General features: G+C 31.6%; 1 pseudogene; it reads left to right on the top strand.

Annotated features, from left to right (window-relative positions):
• Positions 1-621: 621 nt before the first annotated feature.
• Positions 622-3437, top strand: LOC126708517 (ribonucleases P/MRP protein subunit POP1-like; annotated as a pseudogene).
• The last annotated feature ends 3738 nt before the right edge of the window (positions 3438-7175 follow it).

The raw sequence follows: 7175 nt of genomic DNA on the forward strand, positions 1-7175 counted from the left end.
AATAGATTTATATGGTATCAAATTATTATTAGTTTATTGACAAAATAAATAGTCTATTCATAGTAAAAATTCATAGATTTGTGAAAAGGTAAACAATTTTAGTCAAAATTTTATTATATATGAAAAATGAGTAGGTTAATCAAGTTGCTCTTGAATAAATTCGAGTTTGTTCTACAAGAAAATGAATCAAGCTTTGTTATACTGTTTATTATGAGCACGAGCTTGTTTCAAGTTTAAAAAAAAATTAAATGACCAATGCATTAAGCTGGGTCAAAACTAAACTTTTTGGTCTTTCTTTCTCTATTTATATCATAGTATTACATTTTCATTTACACTGAATCCGTTTGGTAATGTTGTTCTAATAATGTTGTTTAAGTGTTGTGAAAATACGTGTAGGTGAAAAAATGTTGTGAAAATATGTGTTGTGTTGTTTAAATAACATTCGTTGTTTAAACAACACAACTAAACACCCCCTATATATGTGTGTGTGTTTCTCAAAAAAAAAAAAAAAAAACAACAACAAAAACCAATGTTTTGTCTCCAGGCAAACGACTGTTTGGTAATGTTGTTCTTGTAATGTTGTTTAAATATTGTGGAAATGCATGTGAATAAAAAAGTGTTATGAAAATATGTGTGCGCTCAATCTCGTTTCGAGAATCTCAAGGCCCAAGGCTTGAATCACTTCACTCCTTAGTATCAACCCGGTTGAACAACGATTTCCTGTCTTGCAAGAACAAGAGATGAAGAACAAATTCGTACCACAATCAAGTTGCTAAGAAGAGGAGGCGTAGTAGGACTGTAGGAGTGAGACCAATGCTTGTTTGGAGAAGGAGGTTAAGGTTGTTCCTCGGCGCATTCGAAGGAGAATTGAGCTTCGGATGAATCAAGAGAAAGGGTTTTCGTTCTGGAGATGGGACTAAGAGGCTTAGAACACATGTTTGGTATACCAATCAGTTTACAAAGAAAAATGTGAGGTTTTAAAAATTTGTGTCTAAGCAAATAGACAGAATGAGCTAGAAACTGAAACAAATGGACCCTAAGACTAAGTATTGTGGTATATGAAATAATTGTGAGGATTTAAAATTTTGTGTCTAAGCAAATAGATAGAATGAGCTCGAAACTGAAACAAATGGACCCTGAGAGATGTTTCAAAGTCCTATGATCAATGAATTTTGAACTTATAAAAAAAAAAAATGATGGAAGAATTTTGAAAATTGAAATCAATACTAAATTTCACATATCTATTTCTGTCAATAAGAATGGAAAGATTGAAGAGTCAATTTAGTGCAAGGCAAGTGTAACATACGAAAAATCGGGGGTAAACTGATGTTGACTGACCCTATATTTTATGTTTGATAGGATTGTTTGGAAAAGTGAGAATTGGATAATGGACTGAGTAAAAGTGTGTGTTTTGAATATACTTAAGGGGTGTTTGGTACACCATTTCAAATAATAATTTTCAATTTTTAAATAACATTACACGTATTTTCATCCAATTTCACATATGTTTTTAAACAAGAAAACACATATTTTTAAGTGCATGCATCAAACACCCCTTTTGTTTTTAAGCTATACGGACAAAGGTGTATGTGCCTTATACTATTTAATTGTTGACAATGATTTATAAATGTTTTTTGTAGAGGAAGGGGTTCAAGGGCACTCCTGAAGTGGTTCAAACAAGAAGTTCTCATACGTGATGCGAGTTATCATGTTTCTGTCCAATTAGAGGGTCCGGAGGTAGGCATTCCCTCTTCTTGTTACAAACTTTTTTTGATTCTAATGTGAATGAAATGGGTTTAGAATAAAAAAAGGTCTTTAATCAATAGTTGGAATAATTATTTCCAGCTCCACTGGCCCAAAAAAAAAAAAGTCATGCAATTTGTTTTTATTCTATTATGATAAATGTAATCTGGTCTTGTGTTGTATGCTTCCAGGATTCTTTAATATCGGTTCTAAAAACTCTGATGGTGCTTTCCCCTTCAGATCTTTCTGAAACTTCTTCTTGCTCTGTTATTTCGGGTGCCATGCATGTAAGCGCTATGGTAGGTTATCTCATTAAGTGATCTCATATGAACGGGGATTACATAAGGATTTAGATATATGAATTCCTTGTTCTTCGCTGCTTCATCATGTTGGAGCACCACTTTCTCAGCAGAATAGAGATAGTGATGCTATGGACCATGATGGTGATGGCTGTGACAAGCCGAGAACATCAAGTTCAGTTCTTCCTTTTGCCAGATGTGGGTGTGGATACATGTTTCTGCTTTTAGTGAAGGATTTGATGCTCTAAAATTTGCCTGCCAAGAGGAGGTACACATTCTAAATTTGGTTCTCATAAGAGAATCATATTTATCTTTATTTTTTGAAGCTTAGTAGGCTTAAACTTCCAACTTCAAATGAGGTGTCATATGTGGGAAGTCTTGTTACTCTAAGCTGCATTAAAATTTTCTGGAAACTACCCTATAAGTGAATGATAATCTCAAGGGATCCTTACATTATAATTTTAAAAAAAGACATTGTTGTTGATGTTATAGTTTTCTTTGTAGTTACATTAGATATATGTCATGTGTCCAATGTTATACTAAGTTGTTTTAATGTCTTTTGGTGATAGGTTTCACTTGCCTCTAGTATTAGATAGTATAATAGAGATACAGTTGGTGCTTAGATCACTCATCACATACTCTCGTAACGTTTATTTTCCCCCTTCATGTGTTCTATCTTCAGATGGATGAAAGGGGCATTTTAATCAATTGTGTTTCACTTGAAGGTCAACTTGCAAAATTAGAAGTAAGGATTAAAGGCATTTCAACATCTTCAGAAGGTATTACATCCTGTTACTTGGTGAGTTAGTTAATGCTAGAAATACGTCTTACTAAGTGAAGAAGTGCAAGATGGCTAATTGGTGTTGACTGACTTTACAGTTCTTCAGAGAACTCTTGGCAATTGAGGAAGCATTCAGCTGTAGAGTCCGACCATGACTCCCAATTGAAGAAGTCTTCTGTACTTGAAAATGAGGAGAATTTTTCTACTCATGCAATTGTGTCTCTTAGAGTCAAGGATCCTCATCGCATAATGCCTGAGAAAAAGGTTTGCAGATGTTCCAGAGTCACTTTCTACAGGCATGCTCAGCGTATCAGAAGCTGAAGCTAAAGAGGATGTTGCATTAGCTGGAATACTAGACAAGAACAAGGAGTTGTTATTTGGGACAAGCCCGAAGGAAATAGCATTATTTAGATAACGAGGATTTATGGGATAGTAGCAGTGGAGTAAGTCCCCCTGTAAAAGAGAGTGTATTGTGTATGGAAAAAAATAGCCTGCGTATGGATAAGTTCTGCCTCGATGCTTCAAATTCGGGAATGCTGAACACTTCAACCAAGGTGCAGTGCTCAAGATCTTGCCCTATTCTTCTTTTAAAAAAGGAAAATGTTAACAAGTAAGGTGTGGTGCTTGTTAAGATTTCCCTTAATGGGTTGTGTTAATAAAAAGGACAAAAAGTTATTAAAAAGATTACCAAAAAAGATAAAAATAAAAAAATTGCTAAAAAATTATCAAAGAGGACAAAAAGTAAAAAAAATGTGTAAAAAGCTGTTGTTAACAAACACCACACCTTATGGTGTTCGTTAACATAACCCTTTAAAAAATAATGACCAAAAGGGATTGCATATAGCGTAACTCATTTTATCCTAGCAAAATCTCCATTTTTTGTCTTACTCGAATAAAGTTAATTCTTACTATTGGGAGCCTAATTCTTAATTTACATTTAACACATGCATAACTATCCATGGTGACTTACTATTATTGTTCATTGATTAGGCTCCATTGTGTTATGCATCAGAAGAGTAAAATTGTCAGTTATGAAAATTCTGATTTAATAAATGGCTTTGGCTGTAGAAAAGAGTTATAAGAATGACAAATAGTGCAAATTTTAGATCCTAAGAATCTGTGATTAGCCTTTTCCTTAGTACGTGCTTAGCCTCCCGTCAGTGGAAATTTATTTTTAAGAATACAATTAGATTTATGACATTAATGTTTCAGATGAAGAAAAGCACTTTGACTTTCACAGTTGTTTCCATTTGGTATATTTTTTTTGGGTAACTTCCATTTTGATATCTAATTAACATTTTAAATGAAGAGAAGCATCTTGATTTCCTGAATTTTTATTGCAAAATTTAAAATTATGATGGTCCATAAGATAGCTGACAAATCTGTTAAACAGTTTTCAGGTGAAAGCAAAATGTGAATTTATGAATTATGTAGTTTAGCCAAATAATTTATATATATATATATATAATAAAGAATTTTCAAAATTTTGGGAGGGACATAGCCCTCGATCCATGCCTTCCCTCTCTTTCTGTGCAGTGCTAGGAAACACTAAAAACCACTGTTTCATAAAACCTTACCCATGTTTTTACTACTCTGTCATTAACTTTGTCCAAATTAACAATATTGGAGTAGTAATTCTTAAGTACTCTCGGGATATGAAGAATGGTGCTCACTCTTTTCACATTCATGGAGCATCATTTTTTCGTACTCCAAAAGTACTTAAGAATTTTTCATATTGGAGACATGGAAGTAAATTTGGTCACTATCATTAATTCACGTTGCTAACTTGTGATCAATTTAGTCACTATCATGGGAAATTATCATTAACTCATTAATATCACCACGCACCCTTGATGTAGTGGTCACTTCACACGTATAAATGCTTGTGGGGGGTAAGAGCTGGGGTTTAAGTCTCCAGGAAGGAATTTCACACATATATACACTTAGATTAGGCTAGAGTAGAAATTCTATCTTGTATATATAAAAAAAAATCATTAACTCATTAATGAAAAATGCTTACATAACGTATTGCATTGTTGGTACACTACTAAAATAATAATAAAATATTTTGTTTGCTATTTTTTTTTCCATAAAAAAAAAAACCTAGAAAAAATCCCTTAATCAGAAAAATTCCCAAAACCCCTTATCACCTTTCACATAAATCATGATTCAAAACTGATGAGAGAACCACAGGATCTATACCCAGTACCCTAGCCACAATTGTTGAGCCAAATTTTTTTTTTTTTGCTCAGATCTACAATTTTTCATATCTCACAAACTCAAAACACAAAAGAGAAGCTAATAAAGACTGAACTGAGATCGACTGTTGTGCTTGAAATCGATGCCGATTTGCTCTTTAGGTTCATCATTAATTGTAGGATTGTCAAACGTTAATCACAAAATTACAAATTCTAAAGTAAATTATACTTTGCCAAACTGATCTCTAGTTATTGGTGTGGGAGGAAACTTAGTTTCGAACCCTAATTAAGTATTGTCCTCTTCGGAATTAGCGGCACAGGGCACAGGACTAATCTTTAAGGTTTTGCTTAATCTCACATTGGAGAGAGATGCCTCCCACCCTTGCTTTATAAGCACTTAGCCTAAGGAAGAGTATACCATAGTGTATGTGATTGTTTGAGACTAAGTTTCCTTCCACAATAATAATAATAATAATAATAACTAGTCGCTAACCCGTGCGATGCACGGGATAATCAGTTAAATAACTATTACAAATAGTTTTTTTTTTTTTTTTTAAAAAAAAAAAAAAATACATGTTCTTTGATTACAAATGTAGGATATTCCACATAACACATAAAGGCCACACCCTGTTTGCTTTATGGCAATGAAAACATTATTACCAACATTCCAAAAGCTCTTAAGTCATAGCTTCAAACATAGATTTGGGCACAAGATGAGAGTAGGACATGTAAAATAAGCATTATTAAGTTATTAATATGTAAAGGGAATAATTTATAACAATAATAGTTTTGTACTGAATTTTTTTTTTTTTTTTTTTTTTTGGGTTTAGCAGTTATTAGTAGAACATAATTAGTTTAAATTTCTTTATTAGTTCTATCATTTCAATCAAAAAAAAAAAAAACTTTATTAGTTGATTTAAATTTCTTTATTAGATAAGAAAAGAAAAGCGAGAGTTATATATTAATCTAAACTCTATGATTGGTTTTATATAGAATAAAAAAATTTAAATTTCTTTATTAGATAAGACAAGAGAGAGTTATGTATTAATCCAAACTTTGTATTCGGGTTAAACTTATCTAATACAGTATTCTTTAAAATTGGATAGATTGGATTGTTATAAAAAAAATTTAAAGTTATTTTGTTAAATTTATTTTGGTAATAGGTGGGATAAGAATAAGATGATCCAAAAAAAGGTGGAGTAACATTGAAAGCAAATTTTTACATTGCAAATACTTTGAAGGGATAAGCATAAGTTTAAATGTGATAACTGATAAGCTTAAATAGAACAAAATTTAAAATAAGAACAATAGTGAAAGCCTTAATACTGTTCACATTTATTTCTTTTCCAGTACAATTCTAGCAACAAATGAAGCATCAAATTAATAACATTTCCACACATTGTTTACTATTTAGTTTGATCCTAAAAAAAAGGTGGAGTAACATTGAAAGCAAATTTTTACATTGCAAATACTTTGAAGGGATAAGTATAAGTTTAAACATGATAACTGATAAGCTTACCAAGCAGAAAATTTAAAATAAGAACAATTGTAAAAGCCTTAATATTGTTTACATTTATTTCTTTTCTAGTACAATTCCAGCAACAAATTAATAAGGTTAACAGTTTTATTGATCAGGATAGCTGGCTAAACTTGTTGCAAAGTAGTTTGATCAGGTCAGTGACCTTGTTCATGATAAGAATGGCTACTATCCGAAACCAAAATAAAATAAACTCATCATTGCATCATCACATCATGTTCACAATAAAAATTACTACTACCCTAAGCTAAAATAAAGATATTTATAACCTATCATGACATTATCATAAAGATGAGGGGTGATGTCATGCATTTTGAAATGAAAGGGGAAAGACTTTCCAAGCACAACAGATAAGTGAATAAAAGGAAAAAAAGAATAATTGTTTATAATATATTGTTTTCTGCATCAAATAGGGAAATAAACACCAAACATCAAATTTATTTTAGAAAACATCAAAGCTTTCTGCATCAAATAGGGAAATTAACACCAAACAACAAATTTATTTTAGAAAACAACAAAAGTAATGTGAAAAATGTTAAGGAAGTTTATATATGTTATTATTTAAAATTAAAAAAAAAAAAAAAAAAAACTCACATAGACAAAGAGGGAAAGGCTTA

Source organism: Quercus robur, chromosome 12 (assembly GCF_932294415.1).
Source record: "Quercus robur chromosome 12, dhQueRobu3.1, whole genome shotgun sequence".
Taxonomy (NCBI): domain Eukaryota; kingdom Viridiplantae; phylum Streptophyta; class Magnoliopsida; order Fagales; family Fagaceae; genus Quercus; species Quercus robur.